General features: G+C 50.8%; 1 protein-coding gene and 1 long non-coding RNA gene across 43 annotated transcripts in view; one reads left to right on the forward strand and one right to left on the reverse strand.

The window, feature by feature from the left end:
- LOC311596597 overlaps window positions 1-1678 on the reverse strand; it is a 43732-nt gene extending 42054 nt beyond the window's left edge. The window contains exon 1 of the long non-coding RNA XR_014778902.1: window positions 1605-1678. This is a non-coding gene — a long non-coding RNA (uncharacterized lncRNA). The remainder of the gene's footprint in view (window positions 1-1604) is intronic.
- Window positions 1-20159, forward strand: part of CELF4 (CUGBP Elav-like family member 4) — a 280175-nt gene that overhangs the window by 186416 nt on the left and 73600 nt on the right. The window lies entirely within an intron of this gene.

The raw sequence follows: 20159 nt of genomic DNA on the forward strand, positions 1-20159 counted from the left end.
GGGTTTGTGAACAGGAAACATCTTAGCTAGGGGGCTGGTCCCACTCAGTGCCGGGCTACACCTAGCTGTAGGTGAGACCTATGTGAGCAGGCTCCTTTCCAGAAGCCTTTTTTTTTTTTTTTTTTAACGTTCCGGAAGGGTTCAGAGTCAGGTAATATGGTTCGGCAAGGAAAGCTTTTCAAACCTCAGGGAGCCCAGAAACACACGTGCAAAGGTGTAGATCGGATTGAAGGTGTAGAACAAATGGGTCCTGAGGGGCAACAGAGGAAGTGAGGGAGAGACACCCTGCATAGGGCAAAAACTAAGGGAAGGGGCTGACAAAAAGTGGGGTGTGGGGGAGGGGAGCAAACTGCTCCGTGTGCAGGCAAGCAGGCAGGCAGAGAAAAACAGTCTTCTGGCTTTATTCTGACCAACAGACCAATCCGGAAGCTCACAGCCTCCCGCCAGGAAGACCGACCAGCTTAGAAAATCTCCCCATCCCAAAAGGGCTGGCTCGGCCGCGACCTTCCGCGGTTGCTAGGAAGGGTTGTCTACAACTCGGACTTGATTAACATTTAAATGCCATTCCTGGTGGGAGGGGGTTAGGACTCCGCAACAAATCCAGCTTCTCTGGGTGCCTGGGGGACCTAGCTAACCAGAAACCTACCCCCAACCTTGACTGACTTTGATTCCTAGGGGTCAGGGCTGCAGTGAGCCACAGGTGGCCCCCTGCCCAGCTTTGCCCTGAGCCTTTCGTTATTTCGCCAAGACTGCGGAGGATGTGAGCGAGAGCGGGAGGAGGAGGGAAGGCCTGTTGAGTGCACATCAGTTTACGGGGCCTCTTTGGGGATGGACCCCAGGGCTGTTCTACTTCTGTCACTGCCTGCATCCTCTGCACAGTGAACTGAACTGGCCTCAGACCCTCTGGCCATCCAAGGTGCCCTCCCCACCTCTGCCTCCCTCCTTTCTCTCACTCTCCGGGCCAAAGGAAGGAAGCAAGCCTCACAATACCCCCTACCAGCAAATGCCACCTCAACAGCAGCTCTTAATGGGGCTGGTTGCTCTCCTAGCTGAGCATCTCTGAGGGGAGTCTTTCTAGAAAACTCAAGCAGGAGCTTTAAAAGCCATTAAAAGTGTCCTTGATGAAGCATAGTGACCCCTGAGGATGGAAAAAAAAAAAGCCAAGATAGTGTATAGAGCTCAGAACCCACGGGGAACTCACATGTGCACACACACACAGACACACCCCCCCCACATGGTGCACTTAGGTGAGCCCCAGCACCATCCTGAGCCAAGTAGAGGTTTGAGACCGTAAGCTAAGCAGGCTAATTTTGTTAACAACCTTGGCTGGATTTACATATCCAGGAGGAGTGTTGTTCTGGGAAGCCATTAATACCGGAAGTCTAAAGAACTTCGTTAATGGGGCAGCAGCCAGACTCCACCCCAGCTTCCGGAGAGCAGTGGGAACCCTGAGCTGAGCAACTGGGGAACCCCTGCTCCGACCAGAAACCACACCTTAAGATTTTAATTCCCACACGTCCTTTAGCTCGCTGTGCCCTAGGTCAGTTTGGTTCTAGCGTCAGTTCTGCCCTTTGCTGTAGGAAACGCAGGTGGAAACGACGCACCTGTACAAATGACAGCTGCTCCCTGTGGGAGCTGCTCTCCCGAGCTACACTTCCCGAGCCGACTGTTCCGCGCTTCAGCACTGCAGGCGACCCTGTGAGAGGAAGCTGCCGGTAACAGGAGAGTGTAGTGCGCACCTAGTATGGGCCATGCCTATGCTGCGGTTCTTGTATACATGAGACCCTGTCACCAAACAATTTGGGGTTCCCTTTTGAGTCCTTAATCTCATTAATTTAAATAAAAAGGAATTAAAAATGGACTTCAAAGGAAGCTTGAGAACAATTTGACTAGAGTTGGAGAGAAAAACACCAGGGCAGGTAAATTGTAAATCTTGACAGCTGTGGGGAGGAGGGAAGTGGAGAGAAAGATCAGGTATGCAGTGGTGTTGAGGGAGGGGAGGGGACCTCTAAGAAAGCCCTGAGTGTCAGGGAAAGCATGCTTAGTCTTTAGGCCACCGTCCCTGAAAGAGATAAAGGAAAGACAGTGTTAAAATATGCTTAGTAGCAGGCTGTGGACTTCAGAGGGCAGATTCCAAATTCTCGTGTCCTAGGACAAAGGAGTGCACCAGCTACACACAGAAACAGACGTAGAAGCTGAGCCTGGTGGCACACACCTTTAATCCCATCACTCAGGGAGACAGAGGCAGGCAGATCGCTGTGAGTTCGAGGCCAGCCTCGTCTACCAAGCAAGTCCGGGACAGCCAAGGCTACACAGAGAAGCCTGTCTCAAAAAACAAAAACAAAAACAAACCAAAAAGAAATAGAAATAGAGATAATTTGTTAGGAAAGTCTTGAAAGCACTCATGAGAGTGGACCTGACCTAGTGAGCTGAGGGAAAAGCCTCCACAGCACATGACCAGGAAGTGCACGATCCTTATTAGGACTTGGACACAGCAGTTCCCTCCCCTTTGTGTAGCAGGGGCTCCTGTGGCCCATAGCCTGTTGGCCAGATGAAGCCTTGATAAGGAAGGGCTTCCTGCCTTTCTCTGCCAACTGGCTTCTTTCATATGTTAATCTTGTTTCAGTCTGGTCCCCACTCAGCTGTCACCGTGCCCTCCCGTGATCTTCACTGATAATGAAGTCAAGTCCCTGGAGAGACCCGGGGAGGAGGGGGGTAGCTGTTCCAGCCACTCGGCCCTATGTACTGGTGGTGCAGCTCAATTCTAGGCTTGGTAGATGCCCACCATGTCCTGAACGTAAACCTCTAAGGGTTTGTGGGGGTCCTGCCTGCTTCTCCCCATAACAAAAGCCAGATGAGCCAGTATAAAGTGTAGCATTTATTTAAGCTGAGTTCTTCATGGCACAGAAGCTTGGGAAATGAAGACACAAAGATGACTGGCAAACTCCTTTTATTCTTAGGTTTGCTGAAGGAGGGACAGTGAGGTAGGGATGGGATTTAAGGATGCTAAGAGACTGAGATGGGAAACCCCAGCATAGGGCATCTATGCAATTCTTCGCTTGCCTACAGCATCACTTCTCCTGGGTGTGGGCACGGCCTCTGGAATAAGGGTGTCCAAGGAGAAATACGAGTGACATGCCCTGGGGGAGATGGGTTCCAGTTGCTGTGACCCACCTTGAAGAATTCTGCTTCTGATGGCACACCTCAGAAACAGGCAGGAGGGAAAAAAGGACAGAGAGGCTGTTTCTGAGGCTTATCCAGTGTGCTTTAGCTCAAAGCACTCAGAAAGCCACATACAACAAAGAGCCATTTTCTCAGCCCCAGTACCACAGCTTGGCCAAGTGTCCGTGCAGAGCCCCAAGGTCAGGCTGTATCAGCCACTTCAGCCATCGGGAGCACGGACCTAGACCAGGGTTTCCTGCCTGCATGCTCTGAGCTGCACAGCTTTGGGCAAGTGACTTCACCTGGACAGGACTTAGTTTCCCCTGTTGTCCTCACCACGCATGCAATGCCAGTAGTGTCATTCTGATTGCTTTGGGTTGGGTATGAATCTGGCTCAGAGTAAATGTTCACCCAGCTGTTGGTGACAAGCAGTACAACTGCAAGGGCCCTGCTGAGGGCTTGGGCCTCCAGCTACCTCCCATGCAGCGGTGTGTACCAACGCACAGTTGAAGTTTTTGGTATTCAGAGTCCCCTGAGGCTCTGTCCATGGTACAGATGCCAAGAGCCTCTCATGGAGGTGGTGGCCCTATGGGGAAGGAACATTCGTTAAACAGAACTGAGCAGGGACAGACCACTGTGTTTGGAAAGGTATAATTGATCGCTCTGCTGGGGTCTCAGTGGTCCAGGGTGGCTCAGCTCCATATCTCCACATGACCACTGACTGGTCCTCCCATGACACCTGGCCTGCTCTGCCATTGCTCATTCTTTGCGGGTCACCATCATTAGATTCCCCCCCCCCCCATGGGTCTTTATTGAGCTAATGTCATGTCGCAGGAATACCACACCCTGTACCATCCGAGAGCCTGTGGTCTTAAGGAAGTCTGATCAGTGCCAGCCATAACTAGAGAGAGGTTCTGCGGCCTCCATGTGTGCACCTGTGCCCTTCCTAGCCATGTGGAAAGCATCCTCAGAGGAGAAGAAGCATAGCCCCAGGGGAGGATAAGCTCACAGTGAGATGAGCTTTACCTCCCTGCATCTCTTGGCTCAGCTCTTCCACCCTGCCCAGCCAGAAACTACCACACTGTGCCCCCTCGCCCACGTTACCTCCTCTCTGCTCCTCCCTCAGCCTGAAAGGCCTACAGGCTTGTGTGGGTCTGTGGGCCCCATGTGCTGAAACCTCAATTCTTTTAGGGCCCCTCTCTGAAACCCTAAACCTCTTCTAAAGGACTCCCACCAGCCCTATGCACACCTCTACAGTACTCATAAACACCTCAGGCTAAGCAGACATCCCCATCCTGTGGCCATGTGAAAGGGTGGTTGGACGAGGGGCAGGAGAAGGGTGGGTAAAGTGGGTCCTGAGGTCCTGTGGGGGGGGGCAGGGTACAGAGGAGTAAGGCTCAAAGGTGCCTGACTAGGCTACTTTGGGGAGCTCAGGCCAAGGCTATGAGGGTTCAGAGGTGATATTGGGGTTATGGTCACAAGTGCCTGGCATGAAGCAGAGGGCTGCCATGCAGAGATCTGGGGTTGCTTAGAAACCAAAGTCATCAGATAACTTAGCTGGGCCTGGGTCTCTGAGCTCACTTCAGCCGCTGTTTCCTGAGTTTTGATTACTGATTGCCTGAACAGGTGATAAGGGGCAGCCACTGCCGGCCTGCAGCAGGCTTTTGTGGGTGCTTCTGCTTCTTCCTTTCACTCTGGAGTGCCTGCCCACTGTGCCTTGGAGCCTGGGCTCCCTCTTTTCTCTCTCTGCACTTCAGTCCTGCTAGGCACCTCCCTCCTGGCCTATCTCTGAACCCTGCCTGGCCCTCTCAGTTCTCTATTTGCTGCCTCCCGCCCTCTGTCACACTCCCTTCAATTACCATAACGCAGAACAAAAGAATATTTTATTATTTGGTGTCTTTATTAGATCAAGTTTTATGTTCTCTATTTTTCATTCTAAAAGTGGGTGAGTGCCACACTATATTTTCCTATTAAAAAGCAAAAGCCAGTAGAGGAGCATTGATAGCTCCACGGTGGCTTTGTCCATTGGTCAGTAAATCTGGGATAGAAAAGGAGAAGATATTGAGGGAGGCGGGGCTTCTTCTGGGCCCCAGAGCTACTGTTGGGAAAAAAATAAAGGTTTCAGCAAGACAGTGCACCATTTCCCCAGAGAGAGAGAGAGAGAGCCTGGAGCCAGGCTTGAGCTCGGCACCTGGTGCCTCTACTGAGGAAACATCAGACTCAGTACAGAAGCCTTATAGCACATTCAAAGGCCCCCAACTCACACTCTTTGTGCAGGATCTACCAGTCTCTGCTAAGTGCCAACCTCCAGATAGGAAGCCCTGGAAGATGGTAATGGCTCAGGGAGAAGAGGAGATGGCTCAGGCACCACCTCCACCAGGCAGCATACATGGACTGTCCTACCCACTTCCATCATGCCCACCTGCCCTGCCAGGCCTGTGTTTTCAGCTGTCTGTGTCGCAGCACACATGCGCACGCCCACATTTCACACTTCATACTCCTAAACATCACCTGCATCGCAGCTGTAAGCAGACCCCTGATAGGGAGCATGCTGGATGCCTGTTCACGTGTTTAGAATATAAGAAGTCTTGCCTGAAGGCGGGAGACCCACATCTCACTCTCAAAAATGTACCTGCAAAGTCAGGTATGGTGGCGCACACCTTTAATCCTCGCACTCTGGAATCGGAAGCAGATAGATTACTGTGCGTTTGAGGCCAATCTGGTCTACACAGAAAGTTCCAAGCTAACAGGGCTGTACGTTGGGTCCATGTCTAAAAAAGAAAGAGAGAGTAAGGGGAAGAGAGAGAGAGAGAGAGAGAGAGAGAGAGAATGAATGAATGCATGTGTAAACACAGTTCTTACACCATTAAGCAGGCACACAATGTCTCTCTCAGACAGTCATGTACACAAACCCTACCCACAGACAATTCAGGGACTTCCAAACCCAAAGTATGCATGGTCACACCCTCCACACACAAGTACAAGAGCACAAATGCACATGTGCATGCACATACACACACAAACACACTAGCACACACATGACCCCACTTCCTAACCCAAGGAGTTCTGCCTCTGACAGCTATGCAAAGAGTTAAGAACTAAGCTTTTCCCTTCTCGACACATTCTTCTCTACAGAATGAGTCACACCACCGAGGCCTCTGCACTGATGTCCTGGCTTCCTCCTCACCCACTCACATCCACTGAGACGTTTTGAGCAGCAGGATGGTGCTGAGAGCCCCTGCAGGAAGGTGTATCTGGGAGCAAGGAGGGGGGTGGTGAGAAGGAGGAGGAGGGGAAGTGGGGGCAGAAACGTGCTGGGGCAAGAGAGCAGACCCTCTCCCTCCTGGACCCTGCTTTAGGTCTTTGGTCACCTCAGGGAACATCCAGCTCTGAGGCAAGGACTCAGAGACCTGGAGAGAGATCATCCTGTCTGAGTTTATGAGAAAACACACACCTCTGTCTCCACCTCAAAGCATCAGAGTGTTTCCTAGGTGGTTTCTTTGGAGCCAAGAAAGAGCCTGTGGAAGACCCATCCTAGCTCAGGCTCACTGAGTTCTCTCAGGTGCACGGTTAGGGTATCGATGCCCAATGCTGCCTGCCTTACCGACCTTCTGACGCAGGCACCACACGTGCCTTTTGTCCTGTACAGCCCCATTTCTCCTTGATGTCCACCAGCAGCATGGCAAGACTGTTCTCACTCTGCATGACCTTTGTTGGCCCCTCAACAAGACTTAGTTTGATGGTCTGTAAATGTGAACAATAGTACTTCCTTGGCAGAAGGGAGCCTGGCTCCTGGCACCCAGCCTGGAATAAAGCAAACGCTCACCTGGGGCTTATTCCAACACTGGAGTCTATATCTTAAAGAAAAATGAAAAAAACCTCATACTGCTGGCTCTGACCTTCCTCCTGAGAGACAGTGTCTGGCCTCCACTCTCAGGGTGTCATGTCTGCCCTTAGTCTGGGCAAAGTGGAAGGCAAGCTAACCACCTTCCCAAGTTCTTACCACTGCCAAGAGCATCACTGCATCAGCTTTTGAGGCCACCCTGGGCATCTCTTGGTGCCCCTGGCACACAGGTCTGAGATGCTGGGGTTCATCACCATTGACAACTACCCCCCTGCCCTATCTGGTCCTTCCAGCTCCACATCCCAAGACCACCCTCACCCCAACCCCCCACTGCTGTCACACCTCACCAAGTTGCCTCATTCCCTCCTGTAAGGGAGAGCCTACTTTTCCACGGCTGTCCCTGGGGATTGCTCTGTCTAGACTGACTCCAGAAGTTCTTCCTCTGATGCTCAGTCAAATTAACACTGGTCCCCAAGCCTCTCAAGAAAGAAGGGCCTTGTCTTAGGCATACTTGTAAGCCTCTGTCTCTGCTAGGTATATCCTTTTGCACCAGAGAGTGGCATGCAGCCGAGTCTTGTATCAATAGCCTGCACCAACGTTCTACAGCAATGGTGGGTATCATTCTGTGCCCAGGCACTGTGCCTACACTGATGACCAGAGGTTAATGTGCCCAGCCCCACTTCCATGCCTCCATCTTTTCTGTGATGCCTTGGAGCCTTTCACTCCTGTGCCTCCCCACCTACCTTAGAGAGGAAGCTTCTGCCCTGCCCTCCTCTGCCTCTGGTACCCACTTCCAGATTCTGACCTGACTTTGGATGTTGTCATAGTGACTGAAGGAAGAGCACCTGCTCAAGGATCAGGCCACCTGGCTTCCAGACTAGTGGATTTTCTTTCTGTGAAAATGGAGAAAGGTGGGCCAACAAGATAGCTCAGCTGGTAAAGGCGCTTGCTGCTAAGACTGACAGCTCAAGTCGATCCTCAGCACCCACATGGTAGAAGGACAGAGCCGGCTCTTGCAAATTGTCCTCTGACCACTACATATACACCAGAGCAAGCACACACACCCAGACACACAGACATAAGTAATAAATACTTTTAAGTGTGTAAATAGGCAAAGGAGGAAATGTGGAAGAATCAGAGAGGGGTTGTAACCTCTCAGGACAGACCCGGTATGGGAGAAACGCTCACTTCAGAAGTTAGAGCCCTCAGAACCGTCCTGCTTGCTGGCTTCCTGTCCTGTTCTTGTCTTCACCTTGTCCAAGTGAGGAGGCACTTAGAAAGCCAAAGCCTGGGCTTCTGTGTTCACAATACCCATAGTAACGGTTCACAGCATCCAGAATAAGATGTCTAAGGTAGAAGGAGGAAGACACTATTAGCATCTCACCATAGAACTGCTTTGTTTAAATGGGGGCTATGGTGCATAACACTGTAGATCCCACATTCACTCTACTACTATTACTATTATTGTTGTTGTTGTTGTTATTATTATTATTATTATTATTATTATTATTATTATTATTATTATTACTGCTAGCTCAATATCAGGGTAAATCCAGTCCCTCCCTGAATATCAAAGGCAACTTATATGGCCAGGAAATTGAAACTGAGGCCATGAAGGACCTCTTTGAGACCTGAGCTTGGCGCTGAGACCTAATAGTACCATCCCTCGGTATTCTGGTCCCTGGGCCTGAGGACACAGGCTGGAAATAAAGGCAAGGAGCCCTTCTTGGAGACATAGCTGCATGCACATAATGTGTATAAATGTATAAGATAATCATCATCAGCAACTCAGCTGTCTGCCACTGGTTTGCAAGATAAATTGCATTAATCAACATGATGCCTTCAGAACTTTTGGTGAGCTGTTTCTTATGCTAATTGGGCCACTTAAAGGAGACTGTCAGGGTACTGGGACTCCCCTCGAGCTGTCAAGACAATCTCTGGCATGTGTAAGTCCCTCCTTCCCTGCCCCCTCTCCTTTGACTAGCACCCATTGTTTTAGAAATATAATATTAATAAGAAGATCTATGCTAATAATTACCTGGCCAAATATAAAGCTCTGAAAGAAAAGGGCAAATGGGTAGTGTGTGACCCACCGGAGGACTTGTGTCACCTTGAAGTCAGTACGGAAGTCTCTGGGTGGGGGCTCCCCAGAGATAGAAGGTGGGATTGAAGCCGGAAGTCCAGACATGCTGCTGCTACTATGAACCTGCCTCAGGACTTCAGGTGGCATGTACCATGAGCCGAGGAACCAGGGATCCCAGGATCACAAGTCTTGGATGAATGAAGCCTACAACAGAACTGGACATTCAGAGCTGGCTTCCAGACTCTGAACATCCAAGGGAGCCTGGAGAGGCCGTCTGACTTCAGTGTTATCAAGCAAAGCAAATTCAGGAAAAGTGCACATGCCGTGGTGGTGGTGGTGGTCTTCGCAAAGTGTTGGACAACAGATGGTATTTAGCTAAGGTCTAGTGACAGTTGGGCCCTACGGCACGGAGACCTGACTAGGATCTGATGGGACCCCCCCGCCACACTGCTTTAGAACTGCTGGCAATGGTCAGGAAGGGTTTTGAGCTGGTGGGGACTGTAAGTAGTCACTCAGGTGATCGGGCATGCTCAGATGAGCCTCTTGACGTTCTGACAGGGAAGCATTTGAGTGGCTAGCAGGGATGTTCAGGAAGTGCTTGGGAAACGGGTGTTCACAGCTTTGCCTTCCTGAGGGAGAGGTGCCTGCCATAAGCAGATCACATTCAGAGGTGCCATCTTGGTCTTATCTCTAGAGGGAAGTGACAGCACACAGTCCCTTCACCTGTCTCTGTTTTTCAGAGAGCCGCTTGCATGCCTGTCCCTTGTTGGTCAAGGCCTTTCATCACACACAACAGGATACTACTGCTCCTTGGTCAGTTACTACTGTGTCCCTGTCCCAAATTCTGAGTCCTAAATTTTTGGTTTTGGATTGGAACTCACTTGCTAGAGCAGGCTGGCCACCACCTCAGTGATCTGTCTGCCTCTGCCGCTGCTGGTTTTAAAGGCATGTGCCACCGCCCCAGACTCCACATGCAAACCTAAGGCCTTTCTTTCTCTCTTTGCCACTTCCTCCCTCTCCCTGCAGAGACTTCTAGACTGTGGTGATGATGCCAAGACATTCCAGTGACCATGCACCACTGCAGAGCTTAGTCCTCTTGGAGTTAACACACACGCTGCCCAGCCTGTTCTCTGCTTGTTTCCTTACACCCATATCTCTTGGCCATGAACTCCGTCCAGAAACCTACATGCAGTGCTTCTAACCCCCAGCTCCTCTTACTACAAGGTCTGTTCTTCCTGAGCCTTGCCTTGATGGACACTTACCCTTCTCAGCTTCACACTTCTGCCAGGATACACCCCTGTGTGTCCTTCAGGAATCAATCACGCTTGTCATTCTAAAACAAGCCCTCTAGGACTCACTGCTCTGAGATGCTGATGGTCCAGGATCCTGTCTGCATTGTCATGTTGGTTGGAGGTGGGCCTGTGCCTCTCCCAGGTCCATACTTAGCACAAAGCCCAGTGCACTTCTGTCTTTATGCTTGGAAAGTAAAGGAATGCTACTTCTCCCTTTGTCTTTGCAGTTGAAATAGAAATTCTTCTTTAAAGCCATTGCAATTTCTGCTGTCATTGAAGTCCACTTATGGATCATTTAAAATTGTCTCCTGGCTCCTTTACCCCCTCTATAATCCCACTAGAAAGGACCTGGCGATGGCAGACATCTGCATCTCCCAACTGGTAGTCTCCCTAGCTTCCTGGTGTCTCTGCCATTTCTGTGTGCTTCTTTCAGATTCTACAAACAGCCTGAGTGAAAAAGGGGAACGTCCCTGTGCTGGACTGAGGTTAAGGTTGGAAGGGCATGACGCATGTCACCCGTCAGTGGCACAATTGTCGTACTTCTCGCATCTGTGAGCACACATCCTGCTCCCACTTAGAGGAAAAAGCCCTGGATAGCAAGGCATATGCCGCCCAGTCCCAGTTCAATCAAAATAACTGCATCTTAATGCCTGGGTCTCTTGGAGTCCCCCAGCCATGTGCAGGAATGTCCCCACTCCATTCCTCCTCACCAAGCACTCCCAGGGAGCCAGGAGTGACAATTCTCATCACCTCCAGAGTCACGGGGAAGAGCTGTGTCTCACTTGAGGATATGTGACCCCAACGCTTCCTTGAAGATAGCCGGGGAGATGGCTCAGCAGGTGAAGTGCTTGCTGCACAAAGCAAGATGATCGGAGATCGGCCCTCAGGACTCACAAGAAAAAAGCCAAGCGTGCTCATAAGCGTTTGTAATTCCAGCACTGGGGAGGTGGGAGGTAGGCGGATCCCTGACAGGTGCAGGCAGGCTGGACTCCCCTGTGCTCGGAGAGAAGGCAGCCAAGAAGCGGGGCTTGGGACAGGCAAGTGCAACCTGTGGCCTTTATGGAGTTTGGTACAGCTATGGATGCTATGAATGCTCCCCAACACAAAGTTCATAAAGTTACATAAAACATTAGGGCTGCTGCTGGTGGTGGTGGTGGTGATGATGGTGGTGGTGGTGAGATGTGTGTGTGTATTGTGTATTATTATTATTATTATTATTATTAGTAGTAGTAGTAGTAGTAGTAGTAGTAGTAGTAGTATTTATTAATTTATTATTATTATAATCAACTTGATCTTGCTGTTCTCAAGTGTGAATTTTGTGGAAGACACTGTTGAGATGTCAAAAGATTAGGCATGCCTGGTAGCTAGACCTCCAGCAGAAACTTGCAGCTCACCTCTGGGCCATTAAGTGAGAAGGAGACAGGCAAGGGCCATGAACTGCAAGCCAGGTGCTCCCTGGGAGGCTTCCCAGATGACAGCAGACACCCAAAGAGCCAAGCACAGGGATGGGGGATGGGCCTGCAAAGCCCTTATTAATAAATGAATAATTGGCCTAGCGTTCCCCTGATTGATGAGCGTAGCAGCATGTCAGCATCTTGCTCAGAAGGGCCACGGATAAATCTTCGCTGCGTGGCTGCTGTCACCACTTCGTCAGGGAGGGTGAGTGACTGGGAGACCTTGGAGATTGCAATGTACCCAGGCTATATGCTAGCTCTGACTTGGCTTTCCAGCCGTGTATTCGGTAAAGACTCCAGTATGCTCTCTGAGGCTCCTGGCACCTTAATGGGGGTGGGACTGTGTCCTCAGATTTAATTCACCGGCACAAGCCCAAGGCCCTTCCTCTCTACCCATGTCCATCAAAGGTGCCTAAGAGCACATGGCTAGCAAACTCCCAGACTCTAACCCACCTTCACTGCCCCAGCAAGCATGAGCGCACTCATAACTCACTGTCCCACCACCGCCTCTGGCAGGCCTGGTGTAGCTCAAGGAACAAGGAATGCTGCATTAAACTTCACCCCTTTTCCTCCACTTTCCCCTGCTCAGCCCCTCCCCCATCACACACGGGTTGCTCCTGCTGGTTGTTCTGAACAAGCAACACCTAAGCAAATGGAACGGATTGGGGTTGGGGCCAAGAAGGACATGCCCCGTCCCCTGTTTCTTCAATATGCAGGCTGGCCAGGCTGACCCCAGGGCGTTCACAGCTCTCCATTTGGAGTTCAGGTTCAGGAGAGCTTGCAGCTGTTGTGTGTGCACACAGCCATTGTGGCTTCTTTGAGCATCTTTGAGAGGAAGCTTTCATGGATTACAGGGGAATCTTCCCTCAGTTTGGTGAGGACCACTTTGTCTGGACTTCCTTCTGCTGCAGCCAATGATGGTGCCATCTTTCCACGTCTGCCTTAAAAATAGGCAGCCACTGGTGGGAGGGCTGGGCGTGGTGGTGCTCACTTGTAATCCCAGCAATTAGGAGGCAGAGACAGAAGAATCAAGTTCAAGGTCAGATGCTGGGGAAGACAGCTCAGTCAGTAAAATAAAATAAAATAAAATAAAATAAATGCTTATAATCTAAGCACTTGGGAGACAGAAAACAGGAGATCTGCAGCTCTTTAGCCGGCCAGCGGTGGTGGTTTGACTAGGAATACTCCCTCCCATAGGCTCAAATATTTAAATGTGTGATCATATATTTAAATGCATGGTCATTAGGGAGTGGTGCTACTTGACAAGGACTAGGAAGTGTGGCCTTGTTGGAGTACGTGTGTCACTGGGGTTAGTCTTTAGGGTTTCAAACGCTCAAGCCAGGCCCAATGTCTCTCTCTTCCTGTTGTCTGGGACTCTGAATGTAGAACTCTCAGCTACCATGTCTGCCTGAGTGCTGCCGTGGTCCCCTCCACGGGGATAATGGACTAACGCTCCTAAAGTGTAAGCCAGCCGCAGTTAACTGCTTCGGTCATGGCGTCTCTTCACAGCTATAGAACTTTGACTAAGACACCATCCTGGCTGAACTGGCGAGCCTTAGGTCCCAGCGCGAGGCTCTGTCTCAAAAACAAGGAAGATACATCCTTAGGAACAGCACCCAAGCTTGGCTTCTGGCTTACATGTGCACGTACACTCATATGTGCACATAAGCATATATGTACACACATACATGCATTCAAGGTTCAAGCTATCCTCAACTACAAAGGGAGTTTGGGGCTGTCCTGGGGCTACCGGATAACACACACACACACACACACACACACACACACACACACACACACACACACACACACAGAGCCACAGGGAGCCACTGTGATCCGTACACCCAGGCTCTCTACAGCCAGGCTCTGTCCCACTCCATGTGTGCAAACCGTACAACTACACCCCAGTGCTCTGCTACGATCTGCTAAATCTCCAGGGGCATCACTTGTCCTGTCTCAGGGCTGTGGGCCTAGGGTGTGCCAAGAAGCCTTCCGCTGGGCACTGGGACCTTGTGTGGGCAGGCAGGTGGGCAAGCTGTCCCCTGACACATGGATTTTATCTGGCACTCACTCTAGTGTCCACCTGCTATGGTTGCCCCATCAGGACATGTATTGGTTTCTAGAAGACTCCTAAGTAAACCATGCGTGACACATGGCTGTAAGACAGTCTCGGGCAAGGAGTGACCAAAGAAGGGGAAGTATAGGGGGGCAATGGATTGGTGCTCAGCGGCATAAAGAGGCCTCTGACAGAGTGATTGAAGGGTAGGTGGGACTCTTGTTTGGGAGAGATGACTCCAGTCACAGTGTGGATGAGTATGGAGTGGTGAGAAAAGAGGAAGGAAGTAATTGTGAGGATGGTGGCAAGCAGTTAGCATGAGTGACCTGGGCAGGAGTGAAAGGGGGGGCTTCAGGGAGTCTGGAGATAGGCTAGAGTTGGCCTCAGCATGCTTGCACACACCAGCTTGTCTGCACACACATCCCCAGACAACCAGGATTCTCGGCAGTGCCCGTTAAGTGTCACTGCCAGTAGGTCACATGCACTCACAAGCTACCTCCAAATGTTCAAGAATGTCAAGCCCTCATCAAGTAGTCTCTTCCTTCCCCTGCCGGTCAGCATATACACACTCCACACAATCAGTCACACAGGTGGGGTGGGGTGGGGTGGGGTGCAGTGCTGAACACAAAGCCCAGGACAGTCCACCAAACAGGTCTCAGCCCTTAGGCTGCACATTAGTGCCATCTGGTGGTCACTTGCAATACCATACCTTCTAACCTCCTAGGTTTCCAGCATCTTGGAGCTTTGGGGATGTTACATTATCTTTCTTACCTACACACACACACACACAGAGAGAGAGAGAGAGAGAGAGAGAGAGAGAGAGAGAGAGAGAGAGAGAGAGAGAGAGAGAGAGAAAGAGGGAGGGAAGGAGACAGAAACTAATGACTGTCCATGACAGCACTCCACACCCCAAATGCACAAGAGGGCCTCACCTCAGAACTCCTAGGTATACCTGAGCACAAACATAGACACGGTTATTACCACACACACACTCTTTCCTGTCTCACAAAAGCATGTTTAAAGCATAGCCATATAATGCTCTGCTCTCAGCCGAGCACAGGCATGACCACAGCCAACATCAGCCCAATCTGTTCCCAGCACGAGTGAATCCCCCAAGTATAGCACCTCAATCTCCCACCTAGAATAGAACACCCACGCGCTTTAGGAATCTCCTCTGTGCACAAATGTGGGTGTTAGGCAGACACCCACACTGGTTTGCTTGCTTTCATAAGCCTAGCATTCATACAGACCATCAGGGACAGGGCAGGAGTGGGCTGTTTCCCTGTTCCCTTCCATGTTAGAACCCAAGGGCTTTTTGTGTTAATAAGTCAGGTAAGATGAGATCCTCTCTCAATTGGGGTTGTCCCACGTGGCTCACAGCATATATGCCAAAGTAGTTATTATGTGATCTCCTCCCCCAATAGCCCATGATTTCCCAGAAGGTTCTGAGATTGGGAGGAGGTGGTCATACAGCCAGGAGCTGGCCGTAGGGATCTGATGCCTCCCTGCTTGGCCTGTGTTCTCTGCAATATGGGGTGGGAAGTGCATTGCAGAGAGCCAGGGCAGGGCAGCTACCCCTCATCCTGCTACTCCTGTGTCCCAGAAGCCTGTCCAGCCTGCGGAAGCAGGGACCCTTCCCACTGGCTTAGCAGCAGGTGGAAATGGAGCATAGCATGACTGGCTCCATACTCCTGGGCTCTCTGAGCATTGTGTCCTGCAGGCTGAATCTGAATGCTCCCTTTGTTGGCTCTTGGGACTGCTGGCAGGAAGAGAAAGCCTTGGTAGGATGAAGAACCACTCCACCCCACCCCTGCGTGTGTGTGTGTGTGTGTGTGTGTGTGTGTGTGTGTGTGTGAGAGAGAGAGAGAGAGAGAGAGAGAGAGAGAGAGAGAGAGACAGACAGACAGACAGACAGACAGACAGACAGACAGAGACAGACAGAGACAGACAGACAGACAGACAGACAGACAGACAGAGAGACAGAGAGAGAGAGAGACAGCCAGACAGAGATAGAGAGACAGACAGACAGACAGACACACACACACACACACACACACAGAGAGAGAGAGAGAGAGAGAGAGAGAGAGAGAGAGAGAGAGAGAGAGAGAGAGAGAGAGAGAGAGAGGTAGAGGTGCAAAATGACCATAACTCTCACAGGACAGAATTGTAGGGGTGATCTAAGCAGCCAGACACAGAGGGCTGCAAGGACAGGAAAGAGTCTGGCATAGCAAACCCTGCTGCTTGCAGCTCTTTAGGTGATGCTTCAACTCCTATTATGCACCATGGAATCCAACCAGGAATCTCAAAGGTTTTACCCTTCCCTGTCTACCAAGAGGCTCTCATCACCATGGCTGCAGTAAGCCATTGTCTACAGAAGAACAAAATGTATCTTGCACTTAAAGCACAGGGGCGGACCACAGGGCTGTGGGTGGTGTGGGTGGCTCATCCCTCTGCCTGCCTTCAATGTGAGTGTATCTAATAGGGCAGTGGTCTCACACCACGAAGCTGCCCTCTGGACTGTGGATAGTAGGCTAGACCCTCTCATCTTCTCAGAGTCTGTGAGTTCCTCTCCCTGTCTTTCCTATCAGTAGGGACACACTACTCAGGATGGCTCTCTGGCAAAATCCAACAGACTGTACACATGGGGCACAAGCGAGCCCCTGTCTAGAGGATCCTCACCACTGACATCCGCCCTCAGTCCTGGGGGACAGGAAGGTGGGAAAAGACATTCTGCTCTTGGATATACTCTGAATACATGAATGAGTCAGAGGCCAGCATCAGCCCATGTCCTCACTGAGTCTTCTTCCTGTCCTGAGACTGGTTCATGCATCAGAGAACCTGTAGCTCCTGAGGGTCTCCCAGAGGCCCTGCCCAGAGCCTCATGGGAATATCCTGGTGCTACACCTGGGAGCCCAAATGTCTTTGTCACCCCCTCAAGTGACCTTAGCTCAGTCAGAACAGAGCCCAGCTCATAATGGAAAGGCATAAAGGCAAGAGGCTCAGAACACCGTCTGTGAGTTTCATCTCCTGGCATTTTGGACATCAAGCTGGTGCCCCCACCCAGGTACTGACTGTATTTCAGGAAGATTTACCAAAGCCAGGGTTTAGAGGAAAATGTGCCCACACCCACCAAGTTATTCCCAGACTTGGCACCATAATGAGAGTTAGGAAGGTGAGAAGTCCCTATCTCAGCGGTCTCAGGAATCCACAGCAGGTGCTTAAGGGAGAATTCGGCACAGCAGGCTAATAAGACGATGCATAATTGCATGTGAGGTATGCTACATGGAGAAAGACCAGGGACACGGAGTCCTAAGTCACTAGGAACACCAAAGCTGGTGGTAGCTGCTCCTTGGAGTCTCAGTACTGACTTAGACCCTTACTCCTGTTCCTCCCTGCTATGTGTTCACACACACGCTACCCTAGAAAAAAAGCCTTTGAAGCTTTTGCATGTGAGTGAGAATAGGTTAGACACACTTACATAACACATATGTGCGCCCATGTGTCTATGTGATAAAACCCAAACACCCAGGCCCAGGTGAGCACTGTCCCCGCCCCACCCCCGCCCCAGGTCCTCAGGAAAGCCATCTTCCAGCCAGGAGTTCCATCTGAGGGACACACGGTTCCCCCTCCCCACACGGGAGGGAGTGGCCTAGCCTCAGGGCAAAATTTATCATCATTATCCTAATATCATCTCTAGTCTCGGCAGTGGCAGTAGCTAAAGAAAATACCAAGGCTTAAGTCGGGGGCGCAGGAGAGAAAGTCAAGAGATAGGAAATATGATTTATGACGGGAATCAATGCAATCATAATACTTCGTGCTTATGAAATTGGGCTGTGCCTCCTGGGCCCACACAGGCCCACTTCACTTCAGCCCTGCCTGTCATCAGGAGCTGGGGAGGATGCGGAATATGGATGGAGAAATCTACATGATAAACACTACCTACCTCCTTCCCAGCCTTCCTTGGCACTAGTAGGGATGCAGGGCATTGTCCAGAGAGCAGTGGAGAGGAGGCAGTGACAAGTGATATCAAGCCGGGTCCCCAGCACTTTGCTGGTGCCTTGACCTACTTGGCCTGTACTGCTCCGGAGACCGATCACCCAGGAAAGGCAGTTACGCTAACACTCATGCTCAGTGCAGGGCCATGGTGCCTCAGTGCCTGGGGGAGGCAAGCTGCCTGCCGTTGCTGAGCTAGCCTCAGTGTTCTCTCAATATTATGGGGCCAGATATGAGGTTCCATCTTAGCCAGAAGGCTCCACCCAGAATGCGCCCTATCTACCATGCAGAATCCTACCAATAGTGTTAGCCTGGGAGCTAAGCCATGCTCCATGCAGGTGATAACGTGTGGCTGCTGGTGGTGACTGTGGTGACTGTGAAAAGTATCAATGAAGGTATCGGTGATGGTGAGGACAGGAGGTCACATTGGCAGTGACAATAATGTGGCAACAGTGGTAGTCATATGTGTTTTCATGTGCTGGTCATAGAGCTGAGGTCAGGTAGGACATGCAGACTCTGTGGAAAGGTCTGAGGCCAGTATCAGTCCCACTTCCCCCAGGTTTTCTAGAACGGGGGCAAGATTTTACACCCTAGTCCGGTGGCCTGGGAGACCCTGGGCTCTTTCGTACATCTGGGCGTGAACACACGTATCTTCTTGCTTCAAGAATCTCTGAGCTCTGTGACAACTCATTTGAGCCAGTGGAGAGTGGAAACATGACTTTCAGGTGGATATTGATCATCTGTGGTAAAACCCCCCACAAGATGTGGGGGGCACCTTCCAGGGACATCCCCTTCAAGGTGTTAGTACAAGGCAGGACTTCAGGCAGTGGGCACGTGGCTGGATGAATGCCATCAGGAGCAGCTAGCTGTGGCTACACTTGCTGAATTCAATAGCAGAGAATACACAGACTCCAGGAAAGAGGTCCCTGGAGAGTTGCTGGGGCTCCGGTGGGTGGGGTTTTGCTGAAGGGGAAGCAGAGTTCCATCAGGAAAATTCTTGGGGCTAGACATCTCAAGGCACTTTCTTTCTTTCTTTCTTTCTTTCTTTCTTTCTTTCTTTCTTTCTTTCTTAAAAAGATGTATTTATTATGTATAGAGTGTTCTGCCTGCATGTACACCTACACACCAGAAGAGAGCATCAGATGATTGTGAGCCATCATGTGGTTGCTGGGAATTGAACTCAGGACCTCTGGAAGAGCAGTCAGTGCTCTTAACCTCTGAGCCATCTCTCCAGCCCTCTCTTTCTTTGGTTGTTTTGTTGTTGTTGTTTTTTGTTTGTTTGTTTGTTTGTTTTTGCAGGTGGGGGATAGGATTTTTACTGTGTAGCCCCGACTGAGCTGGGCTGGCTTTGTAGACCTTGAATTCACAGAGAGCTGACTGTCTGCCTCTGGCTCCCCCAGTGCTGGGATTACAGGCATGCAGCACCATGCCTGCCTTCAAGGCACTTTCAATAGTGCTGAAAGGAAAACAAGTCTAAGAGGAAGGCATGGAACTTAGGGTGTAGTTCTCCCAGAACCCCCCCCCTTCGCTACTAGACACTGGAGCTCTGGCCAATACTATAGGCACTATTAGCTTGTCCTACCCAACAGGCCTCCATGGCACTGTAGGCCTATTTCTAATAAAAGAAGATGGACAAAGGTGACATCTTGGAAGCAAAAATGGGTGTGAAGAGGCATCCCTTGGGCAGACCCAAGATAAACTGTTCAGCCTGCAAACACACATCAAGAAGGTGGGTAGGCCAGGCAAGACCATGCAAGGGAGAGACAGTGAGAGGGAGGGTGTGATTCAAAACCTGGGGTTACAGGGCAACCCAGCAGCTGGGCTGGGGGTCAAGGTGACTGTGCTGGTATTTCGAAGGGCATTCTGGGGCCAGCACCTGCCTTGACAAGACCTCAGGAGCTCAATAGACTTTCCAAACCTAATTAGTGTTTAATGGTCTGGAGAGACACGGCATCCACCGTCACTAGCCACGCGATGGCCGTGCTGTCCAGCCGAAGGTTCTTAATTAACCTTTAAAAAGCCAATCTGCTGGGCTGCCATGGGAGGTCACACATCTGTCACCACTTGAATGCTCACATGTAAGGACCACACTGTCCCATGTGCAATTCCGAAGCGGATACTAACCACAGCCTTAAAGCAGAATCTCGCAAGTGTACTGGGGGGGGGGGTGGTGGCTGTGGGCTGCTGGCCTGGGGGCCAACATGGTGACGGAACAGTGGTATGAAAGAAACAGTGGAGAGCAGGGGAGAGGGAGCCTCAGATGCCTGCTGCCTCT

Source organism: Acomys minous (assembly GCF_964271855.1).
Source record: "Acomys minous genome assembly, chromosome: 4".
In the NCBI taxonomy this organism is placed as follows: Eukaryota; Metazoa; Chordata; class Mammalia; order Rodentia; family Muridae; genus Acomys; species Acomys minous.